Genomic DNA, 10,579 nt, shown 5'->3' with positions numbered 1-10,579 from the left:
CAACTCCTCTCTGGTTCAACTCCCCTCTGGGGCCTTAGCTGAGGAGCTTGGACAACAGGAAAGGGAGTGGGGGCTGGAACCATGGGAAGGCTCCTGACAAACCTGTCTGGTATCTGGACTGGAATGACTCAAATAGAGTTCAGCTGGAACTGTCCACCTGAACATGGCCCCTCCGTGTGTGTGTTTTGGCCTCTGACAGAATGGTGGCTAGGTTCCCAGAGGAGCCATGCCCAGAGGGAGTGTTACAAGAGAACCAACGAGCATGGCCTTTTCAGTCTTAGGTTCAGAAATCACACAGCCTCACTTCCCCAATGTTCTATGGTGAGAAGTGAGTTGCAAGCCACCCTGGGTTCAAGGGAGAGAAGTTAGGCTTAGACCCCATCTCTAGTAGGACAGCGGCAGATCACACTGCAGAAGAGCCGGGGTGATGGGAGATGTCATGATGGCCATCTTTGAAAAAACAATACATGATCGCTGGGTTCTTGTCCTCAAAGAACTCATAATTTAGTTGTGGAAGCAGAAAAAGAAATGAATAATCACAATACAATACAAAATGGCAACAGATTAGGGATCGGCAAACTACGCCTTACCTCCTGTTTTTGTAAACAAATTTCCTGGAACACAGTCATGCTCACTCATTACGTGTTGTCTGTGACTGCTTTCACGCTACAGTGGCAGAGCTGAGTAGTTGCGACAGATACCATATGGCCCACAAAACCTGAAATATTTACTTTCTGGTCCATTAGAGAAAATGTTTACTAACCCCTGCAATAGATTCTAGTAAAAAAATGTTTGGCAGTATTGAGGATGGGGAAAAAAGTAAATTTTTGTGTTATTTCACAAAACAGTAAAATTTAGACTGAATTTTATTCAATGACTTAATCATATTTGCCTTGAGAAAAAATTTAAGGCAGTTTACAAGGATATGGAAAGAATATGTAATGATCACCCAGCAGTGGCGTTCAGAAAGAGATATTCTAGGCAAAAGGAACAACAAGAAAACATGTCTAAGGAAATGAAAAGTGCAATACATTCAGAGAACATTGAAGAGCTCAGTGTACTGGACCATGTGGTGGACACTGCAGGGTGTGAAAGGAACGAGAGGTCATATGAGACCAAGAAATGTGAAGTTTGAAGCATTCAGCCAGAAAACTCTTGGGAGAGCAGTGACGGAGACGGGACCGAGGCAGGGACATTGAGAATGCAGAAGCAGGGTTACAACCAGACACTCCATTCCCTCACTTACTCAGATGTCTTTTCATTTGTGACCTCATCAGAAATGTCTTCTTTAATCAATGCATCTAAAATGGAAACTCCCTTCTTTTACTCTTTGTTCCCTTACCCTGCTTCATGTTTCCTCTTAGCACTACTACCAGCTACTATTATATATTTATTTGTCCATTGCCTACTTCCCCCTATTAGATATAAGTTCTAAGGGGATGGACTTTGTTTTGTTCATTGCCATTACCCCAGTGCCTGGAACAGAATAAACTCATTTTCTGAATGAATGAATGAATGAATGAAAAAATGAATAGAAAAATGTCAGAAGCATGAACAGACTGTTGAATCTTAGAGGGAAGGCAGGGAAGGATGGGTGGGAAGAGATCAACCAATGAACTTGTATGCATGTATGCATAACCTATGGACACAGGCTATGGGGTGGTGAGGGCCTGGGAAGTGGGGAGGAGGACAGGGGCAGGCTGGAAGAGGTTAATGGGGTGGAAAAGGAGGACCTATGTAATACTTTCAACAATAAAGATTAAAAGGAAAATAAATAAATTTCTAAAAAGGAAAAATGTCAAAAAGCAGTGTCCACAATTCAGAGACAAACTGGATATGGGAGGTGGGAAGGGGAAAGCACTGAGAATCACTCAGTTGGCTGAGTAGAGGTTGAGGCCATCAACTAAGAGAAAGAGAACAAGTTTGGTGGAGAATGAGGCATTGGGTGGGAAGACTGCAAATTTGATTTTAGACATATTGAGTTCAAGTCACCTGTTCAGTAGGCAGCTGGGAATATGGATACAAACTTTAGGAGAAAAGCACTGGGTGTGTAGGTTTGAGATCATGTGAGTATCAGTGATAATAAATACCCTGAAAGGATGTGAGATTAAAAAAAAAAGAAGAAGCCTAAAGTAAGAAGAGAGATGACGACTGTACCTAGGAAGAGAAAGCATCTTTAAGGGACTGGCAGAGAAAAAGGAATCAAGGAGACTTGGGGGAGAGTCAGAGAAGAAGAGAAACAGAGAAGAGCTGGTGCCAAGAGAACCAAGATAGTATACAGTAGTCCTCCCTTCTCCATGGGGGACATGTTCCAAGATTACCAGTGGGTACCTGAAACCATGGATAGTAACCCCTATATATGCTATATTTTTCCCTTTACGTACATACCTATTATAAAATTAATTTATAAATTAGGCACAATAAGAGATTAACAATAACTAATAGAACAATTATGACAATCTACTCTAATAAAATGTGGTCTCACTCTCTCAAAATATGTTATTGTACTGTACTCGCCTTTTCACTTACGAAAAAGCACTTTATGACTTCTCTTTGGCAGATTCAAACTGCTAGCATCACTACTCATGCACCCTGGGACCATTATTAAGTAAAATAAGGGTTACTTGAACACAAGCACTGTGATACCACAACCGTCAATCTGATAACCAAGATGGTGACTACAAAGTGCCTAACGTGTGGGGAACGTCAACAGCCTAGAGACACTGGACAAAGGATTCATGTCCTGGGCAGGATGGAGCAGGATATGGTGAGATTTCATCACACAACTCACTCTGGCTCACAATTTAAAATTTATGAATTGTTTATTTCTGGATTTTCCATTTAATATTTTCTGACCATGATTGACCTCAGGTAACTGAAACCATGAAAAGTTAACCCAAAAATAAAGGGTGGGGGATACTGTATCTTCTAGAAATAAAATGACCAATAGATTCAGATCCAGCAGAAAACTTGTGCTAGGACTAGTGAAAAACCACAAGAAGTTCCTAAAATGGTCCAACAGCAACTCTTACTGTTTAACATTGTTTATAATTTATAAAATTTGCTGTAACTTCTATGACCTATTTTCTTTTTTAAAAAAAAAAATTTCTGCTAGCTTTAGGGAAATAATATTCCTAGATCTAAAAACCAAAATTCTTTTTCTATAGTTGACAGCCTCTGTTGTCTCTACGAGCAAATAAATCCCTGGTAGAGGAGATATTAATCCAAGTCCTTTTTCACTTGTTTGTGTTCCCTCTTTGTGTTTTCCCCTTTCCCACTCCCAGTCTCTCTGGTTCTATGTGTCTTTTCCTCAGAATAGGCATGTGGCTAGACTTCCATTTAGTGTGAGGAGAATGTGGTTTGAAGAGAGCTGCATTTCCCCAGACCGCAAAGACCTGTTCTCCCAGAAGCAGCAAGGATGTCACTCTGCCTCTTGGCACTACCCCTGCAGTGTATGTCCCAGGGACGATGCCTCTTTGCCAAAGAGTCCCTCTTTCCTAGAAAATAGCTGAGGGATGAGCCCAAAGGGACTATGCAGATTGTGAGGGCAGGTGAGCTGGGAGGGTGAGGAGAGGAGGCCAGTCTTGGTGGCTTCGTTTCCCTGTCTGGAATGGCTACTGTCAGGCAAGCAAGGTCCCTGGGTTCAGCTATGGCGTGTATTGCCCACTCCTGCAGGAATGCTCACTGTATCTCTCTGCTCTTCCAGGATGAAGGGGGTGCCAGCAGCAACCTGATCCCTGCCCTCTCTGGGCTGAGACTCACAGTGAGCTGTGGGCTTCCAGCTCCAGGCTGCGTCCCTGGCACTGTCTCAGCTCTTTTCTCTTCCCACCTCCCGGGTTCACTCCCACTTGCCCACCTTCACATGATCAATGCATGGATCTCTCAGACATGTTAGTGCATTGAGTAGGGAATCCTATGTTGAATTATAGCTGTTCAATTGTTGAAACTTCAAGTGGAGAGACCCAGGGAACTTCTCATGCCACCATTCCTCTGACGTCACTCCATCAAATGTGTGTGTGTGTGTGTGTGTGTATTTTTTTCTTTATTTCTTTGAATGGCTAAGTTTTTCTTCATTTTCTGCCCCTAACTATAGTTGTTTCCTAAAATTCAGTTTTTATTCTTCAGCCCTTTACTACACCCATCCTTGTCTCCTTTAGGTCTCTGTTCTCCTACAATTTCTAACTGGTCTTACAGTTTATGTTTTCTTTGAGTAGGGTGGTTATACAGAACATTAACATATGTAGTTATATACCAAACATTATATACAATGTATTAGTAAGAATGCTACCAACTTAACTCAGTAATCAGTTTAGATAATCCTTTTATATTGGAGTCAAAGAACATATTCTGACTTAGGATATATTATTTTAAAAAAGCATTTTGAGAGAGAATACCTTAGACTTTTCTAAGGATGAGGTGGGGCAGAGTATAACTCAGATTCAAGAAAACACTAACTCAGGCTCTTCCAGGTAAGACAGCAGAGTAGATGGACACTGTGAAAGCCTCCTCCCATGATCACCTCAAAATCACATCTAAATGACAGAACAATAAACCTGGAGAAACATCTGAAGACGAGCTGAACCTAAGTCCTAAAACTAAGGCTATGAAGAAGCAGCCACATCGAGGTTAATAGGAGTGTGGTGGTTGAGAAGCAGGAGGGATACCTAAACTGCGGGTCCCCCAGAGGAGTGATGAGGTCCAAGCCCCATGCCAGGTTCCCCAGACTGGAGACCAGTGTTAGGAAGAGGAGCCCACAAAACATCTGGTGGTGAAAATCAGCCAGTATTCCATGCGTCTGGGTGAGACAGAAGGCTGCTAAAAACCCAGGCAACCTCTTAAAGGGCCCATGCACTGACTCTTGCTAGCAGGAACTCACCATGAGCTCCTGCTGAGAGATAGAGGCTCAGAAGCTGCCAGACATACGGGGAGAAACTGCGTTGAGTGGCTTCAGGACGAAGGCTGGAGGGTTGGCCACCAGGGTCTGTGTTGAGCCCTCTGCCAATGCAGGCAGTCACCATCTTTACTGTGTTGACCCCCCCCCCACACACACACACACACACGCACGGCCAAATATGAATCTGCATTATCTGGTGAACTCCACTGGCTCCACGCTAAGATCCCACCCCACCAAGAGGTACGCAGGCCCCAGGCAGTTGGCAGCTGGCCTCAGTGAACACTGTGACTTTGGCAGAGTGGTCTCAGGCTCAGCACTGACACCAAATCTGAAAATGCATTAACCTGGTCAACACAACTCACCCCACTCATTCCGTGACTCCTTGAGACGCTGTATCACCCAACTCACGTACCACCCAAGACTTTCAGTAGCTGAGCCTTACAGGCAACAGCAGATCTTGGGGTGCCTTGTGCCTTTTACTGACTTTCTCCAGGTTCAATTCTGGTGGCAGCCAGCTTCACTTTGCAGCGTGGCCTCCCCCACGTGCACCCAGGTCCTGCACAGGCAACTACCAACCGCAGATCTCTTTGTAGCTCCCAACAGGTAGTCCCTGGCTGGTCACAGGCAGCATCTGACACTGGCCTGCACCTCACCACGGGGAGTGTAATGGCTCCTTTATGGTCCTCCTATTCCCAATCTCTCTCTGCTTCAGTTATTTCTCGCCAGGTGAATCTTTTGTATGATTCTATGTTGCCCAAGTTCAAGAGTGCTCAAGGGCTTTCTATTGCCTGTCATATGAAAACCAAACAGAGAATTGGGACTTCAGTTTCTTCAATTGTAAAATGACTATACTGGTCTGTGGAGTGGTTTTCAAGTGTAAGCAGCCCCAAACATACACCAGATTAAAGTGGAGCCACTCAGACTGAAGCCTGAGAAGGAACCAGATGCTACCACTCCACCACTGCCCCTCCCCCGCTTGCCAGCAGCCTCCACAGATAAATGACTGACCACAAAGACTTCTGAGTTTCTTTCTTGGAACTGCAATGTTCTAGAATTTACCGTCTCATTTTTAGAGACTGCTATGTTAGAGGAACATAAACTGAGACGTGGAACCTTCCATTCCAAGTCCGTTCACTTCTACATTTCAGTTTCTAAAGCTGCAATCTTCAAGTCCACATGGCATCGCACTCCCCACGGCAGCCACCTAACAGTCAATGCTTTGAGTCTGCCATTTGGGGAAGCCACCAATTGTGCACTGTAAGATTCATAAATACACCTGGAAAAAGAGAGAGAGGAGAAGAAAAGAAAAGGTGGAAGAGGAGGAAAAGGAGGAGGAAAAGGAGGAGAAAAAGCATCATCATCATCATTAACATCATCATCTGGAGCAACATGTACAGCAAAAGAGGAAAGACACATAACCTTCTGTCTCCCATTAATGTTGCTGTCATCTTTATTCATTTATTCATGTTGGGGCAGAGGATATATCACAGTGAATCTTGGCCTTGGTGGCAAATATACTAATACTGCAATTTAAATGTGATAATCATAGAATTTTTAAAGCAGAACTGAGGAAACAAAAGGAGAAAAAGATCCTCTGGCATTAATTACAGTTATTTTAATATTATTAAGAGGGAGGCAGTTCTAAGAAAAGCCACACAAAATCCCTGCAGGGAAAGAGGAACAATTTTTATGAGAAGAGAAAAAAAATTATTTTTACTAAAATCTAAATCTACAACTCTGAAAATTATACCTCATTAAAAAATTTCTTGAAAAAGAAATTATCTATTATTTTTCTGTAATTGTATATCTCAAACAGATAAAATGTTTGCTCTTTCTCTGGTATTTTATATAATAAAGAAGATTATAGCATACTTTGTAGCATTTTTAAATTGAATATTGTATTTTAATGAATAAATGGGATCGATTTATACCACTTAAAGTTGATGTCAACAAAATCTCCTTCCCAAAGCAGCTTTACATTTCAAATCCCACAGAGTGAAATTTAACCTTTTAACATCTGATCCAAAACATTATGTGAGCACATTTTTTCAAGGAGAACCTTTACCTGATGTAGCAGTCATGACTGGATCACAACAACTCTAAGATTTCAATACCTTGACCTACCCAAGGTGCATGTCCTGCCCATAAACATACTCAACATGAGCCAACTGGGCAGTTCTGCTGATCCCAGTCTTCTAGGGCAGTGATGGCGAACCTATGACACGCGTGTCAGAGGTGACACGCGAACTCATTTTTTTGGTGGATTTTTCTTTGTTAAATGGCATTTAAGTATTTAAAATAAATATCAAAAATATAAATCTTTGTTTTACTATGGTTGCAAATATCAACAAATTTCTATATGTGACGGCACCAGAGTTAAGTTAGGGTTTTTCAGAATGCTGACACGCCGAGCTCAAAAGGTTCGCCATCACTGATCTAGGGGCAGGCTAACAAAGATTTATGTAAATATGTGCTTCCCAGTTACCCACGGCAGAAGAAAGGAAACGTGGCGACCGTGACTCACTTCTGCTCACATTTCATGGGTCAAAACAAATCAATGATCACTCCTAACTTCAAAGCGGGTGGAGGATTGTTATCTTACTACCACCTTGTAGGAGAACTGGAGTATGTGTCACCAGCCTTACTGACCATCACGTCTGTTTTTGCTCTTTATCTTCTTTGGACTTTGGCACCATATAACACTCCACACTATCCGTCCCCTCATTTGGAACTCGTATCATCAACCCAACAAATATATTATCAACCAAACAGCAATAAAATATTCATTTTTATTCGTTTAAACCAGAGGTGGGGGACGTCTGGCTTTTGGGCTGTATAAGGCCCGTGAGATCATTTGGGCTGGCCCCACCAAGGCATTAGGGGTGAGTTAATTAAATGTTTGACCAAATATAGCAGGCTAACTTTTAAGCTGATAATTTTGTATGTCCTAAGAATGATGTTATAAATATTCAAATGGCCCTTGGCAGAAAAAAGGTTCCCTACTCATTTTCATATTAAAGCAAGATCTCTCGCCGGAACCGGTTTGGCTCAGTGGATAGAGCGTCGGCCTGCGGACTGAAAGGTCCCGGGTTCGATTCCGGTCAAGGGCATGTACCTGGGTTGCGGGCACATCCCCAGTGGGGGATGTGCAGGAGGCAGCTGATCGATGTTTCTCTATCATCGATGTTTCTAGCTCTCTATCTCTCTCCCTTCCTCTCTGTAAAAAAATCAATAAAATATATTTAAAAAAAAAAAAAAGCAAGATCTCTCTTTTTTTATTAAAAGCAACACCCTTAGTATATCTCATTTTGGCAAAGCCAGAAACTGTATGTAAGTTTCAAGAATAGAGAAGTTGGTAGTCTCACTATGACAGAGATGACAAGTTGTTCACCAAATGCTGATGACTCTCCCCACTTCTGTCATAGGTTAGACTTGTTGAGTTGCAGCAAGAGATATTCTCAGGCCCTTGCAGTAGGTCTGGTTACATGACTGAGTTCTGGCCAATGTAATGTTGATGGAAGTGCCATTCACCAGTTTCGGGCCCAGTCCATAAAAATCTCCTCCCACTCTCATCTTCTGGCTGGATGTTGATGCCTGACGCAACCTAGAAAGCCACATTTTGAAGATGACAGAGCCTCTGACAGCCTGGTCTCCAGATGACTATAGTACCCAGACCTTCCACCAATCCTCTACCCTGCTAAGGATATATTTAAGCCTTTTTATTAAAAATAGTTTTATTTTTAAAGTTTTAAAAAATAAACTTTTGTTATGATAAACTTTAATAGTGATGGGGGTAGTTAGAATAAACTGACAAAACACTCCAAAAGTATGAATTTTAAAAAATATTTTGGCTGGGCATCTTGTTCTTCAGACAGTCGTGTCTTCCTGCGCAGTGCCAGCTGCACCCTGAGACATGATGGTGAAAGCTGGAGTGAACAGATTTGGTTGTATTAGGTGCCAGGTCACCAGGGCTGCTTTTAACTCTGGCAAAGTGGATATTGTCGCCATCAATGACCCCTTCATTGACCTCAACTACATAGTCTATATGTTCCAGTAGGATTCTACTCAAGGCAAGTTCAAAGGCACAGTCAAGGCTGAGAACGGGAAGCTTGTCATCAATGGAAAGGCCATCTCCATCTTCCAGGAGCGAGCTCCCGCCAACATCAAATGGGGTGATGCTGGTGCTGAGTATGTTGTGGAGTCCACCGGTGTCTTCACTACCATGGACAAGGCTGGGATCACTTGAAGGGTGGAGCCAAGAGGGTCATCATCTCTGTCCCTTCTGTGGGTGCCCCCATGTTTGTGATGGCTGTGAACCATGACAAGTATGACAACTCCCTCAAGATTGTCAGCAATGTCTCCTGCACCACCAACTGCTTGGCCCCCCTGGCCAAAGTCATCCATTTTAACTTTGGCGTCATGGAGGGACTCATGACCACAGTCCATGCCATCACTGCCACCCAGAAGACCATGGATAGCCCCTCTGGAAAGATGTGGCATGATGACCAAGGGGCTGCCCAGAACATCATTTCTGCTTCTATTGGTGCTGCCAAGGCTGTGAGCAAGGTCATCCCTGAGCTGAATGGGAAGCTCACTGGCATTGCCTCCATGTCCCCACCGCCAATGTGTGGGTTATGGATCTGCCCTGCCGCCTAGACAAAGCTGCCAAATATGATGACATCAAGAAGGTAGTGAAGCAGGCATCAGAGGGCCCCCTCAAGGGCATCCTGAGCTACACTGAGGACCAGTTGTCTCCTGCGACTTTACAGGGACACCCACTCCACCTTCAATGCTGGGGCTGACACTGCCTTCAATGACCCCTTTGTCAAGTTCATTTCCTGGTATGACAATGAATTTGACTACAGCAACAGGGTTGTGGACTTCACGGTCCACATGGCCTCCAAGGAGTAAGAGCCCACTGGACCCCCATCCTTAGCAAGAAGAGAAGCCCTCAGCTGCTGGGGGGTCCTTGCTCCAAACTGATCCCCCAACACACTGAGGGAGAATCCACTAGTTGGAAACTATCTCCACAGTTTCCATCCCAGATCCCCTGAAGAAGGGGAGAGGTTTAGGGAGCCCTACCTTAACATGCATAATCAATGAAGTTCACTGAACCCAGCCAAAAAAAATGTTTTGGTTGGCCTTCACAGTGTGTTATCTTTAGCTTTCTACTATTTCTCTCCGCTCTCTTATGTGTATTCTCTGGATTATTGCTTTGCCCGATTAGAAGAGGATTTCTCAGCAAGTGAAGAAAGAGCTGCATTATTGCAGAGGAGTTTAGAGTAGTCAACAGGGAGGACTGCCAGTTTCTGGTTTTGTAAAACCTACTAACCACCACAGAAGCAAGATATAAGCACAATGTCAATGATTGCCTAAGGCTGACAGGCCATATTCTAAGTGTCTCACGATAGAAATAATTCATAATGCATGAAATTAGATATATAATGGCACTTAAATTTTATCTTGCTCATCAAAGCCCTATCATCTCTAATATGTTGTGGCAAACATAATACTATGGCTTTGCAGAACTATTTTCGTTTCCCTCTGGACACACTGATAGGCTGCATTTCCCAGCCAACCTTGGAGGACTCAAGGCCCACGGGGAGAGCTGAACCACTAGTTGGAAGGAGCTGGATCCTGAATAAATGCTTAAAACATTTGCCACGCCACCCAACCAGCTTGGGA

General features: G+C 43.4%; 1 pseudogene; it reads left to right on the top strand.

Moving 5' to 3' along the window:
- The first annotated feature begins 8,810 nt into the window (after positions 1–8,810).
- Positions 8,811–9,805, top strand: LOC102242037 (annotated as a pseudogene).
- The last annotated feature ends 774 nt before the right edge of the window (positions 9,806–10,579 follow it).

The sequence above is a fragment of the Myotis brandtii genome, unplaced genomic scaffold, assembly GCF_000412655.1.
Source record: "Myotis brandtii unplaced genomic scaffold, ASM41265v1 scaffold17, whole genome shotgun sequence".
NCBI classification, from domain to species: domain Eukaryota; kingdom Metazoa; phylum Chordata; class Mammalia; order Chiroptera; family Vespertilionidae; genus Myotis; species Myotis brandtii.
This window is presented reverse-complemented; position numbering and strand designations above follow the sequence as displayed.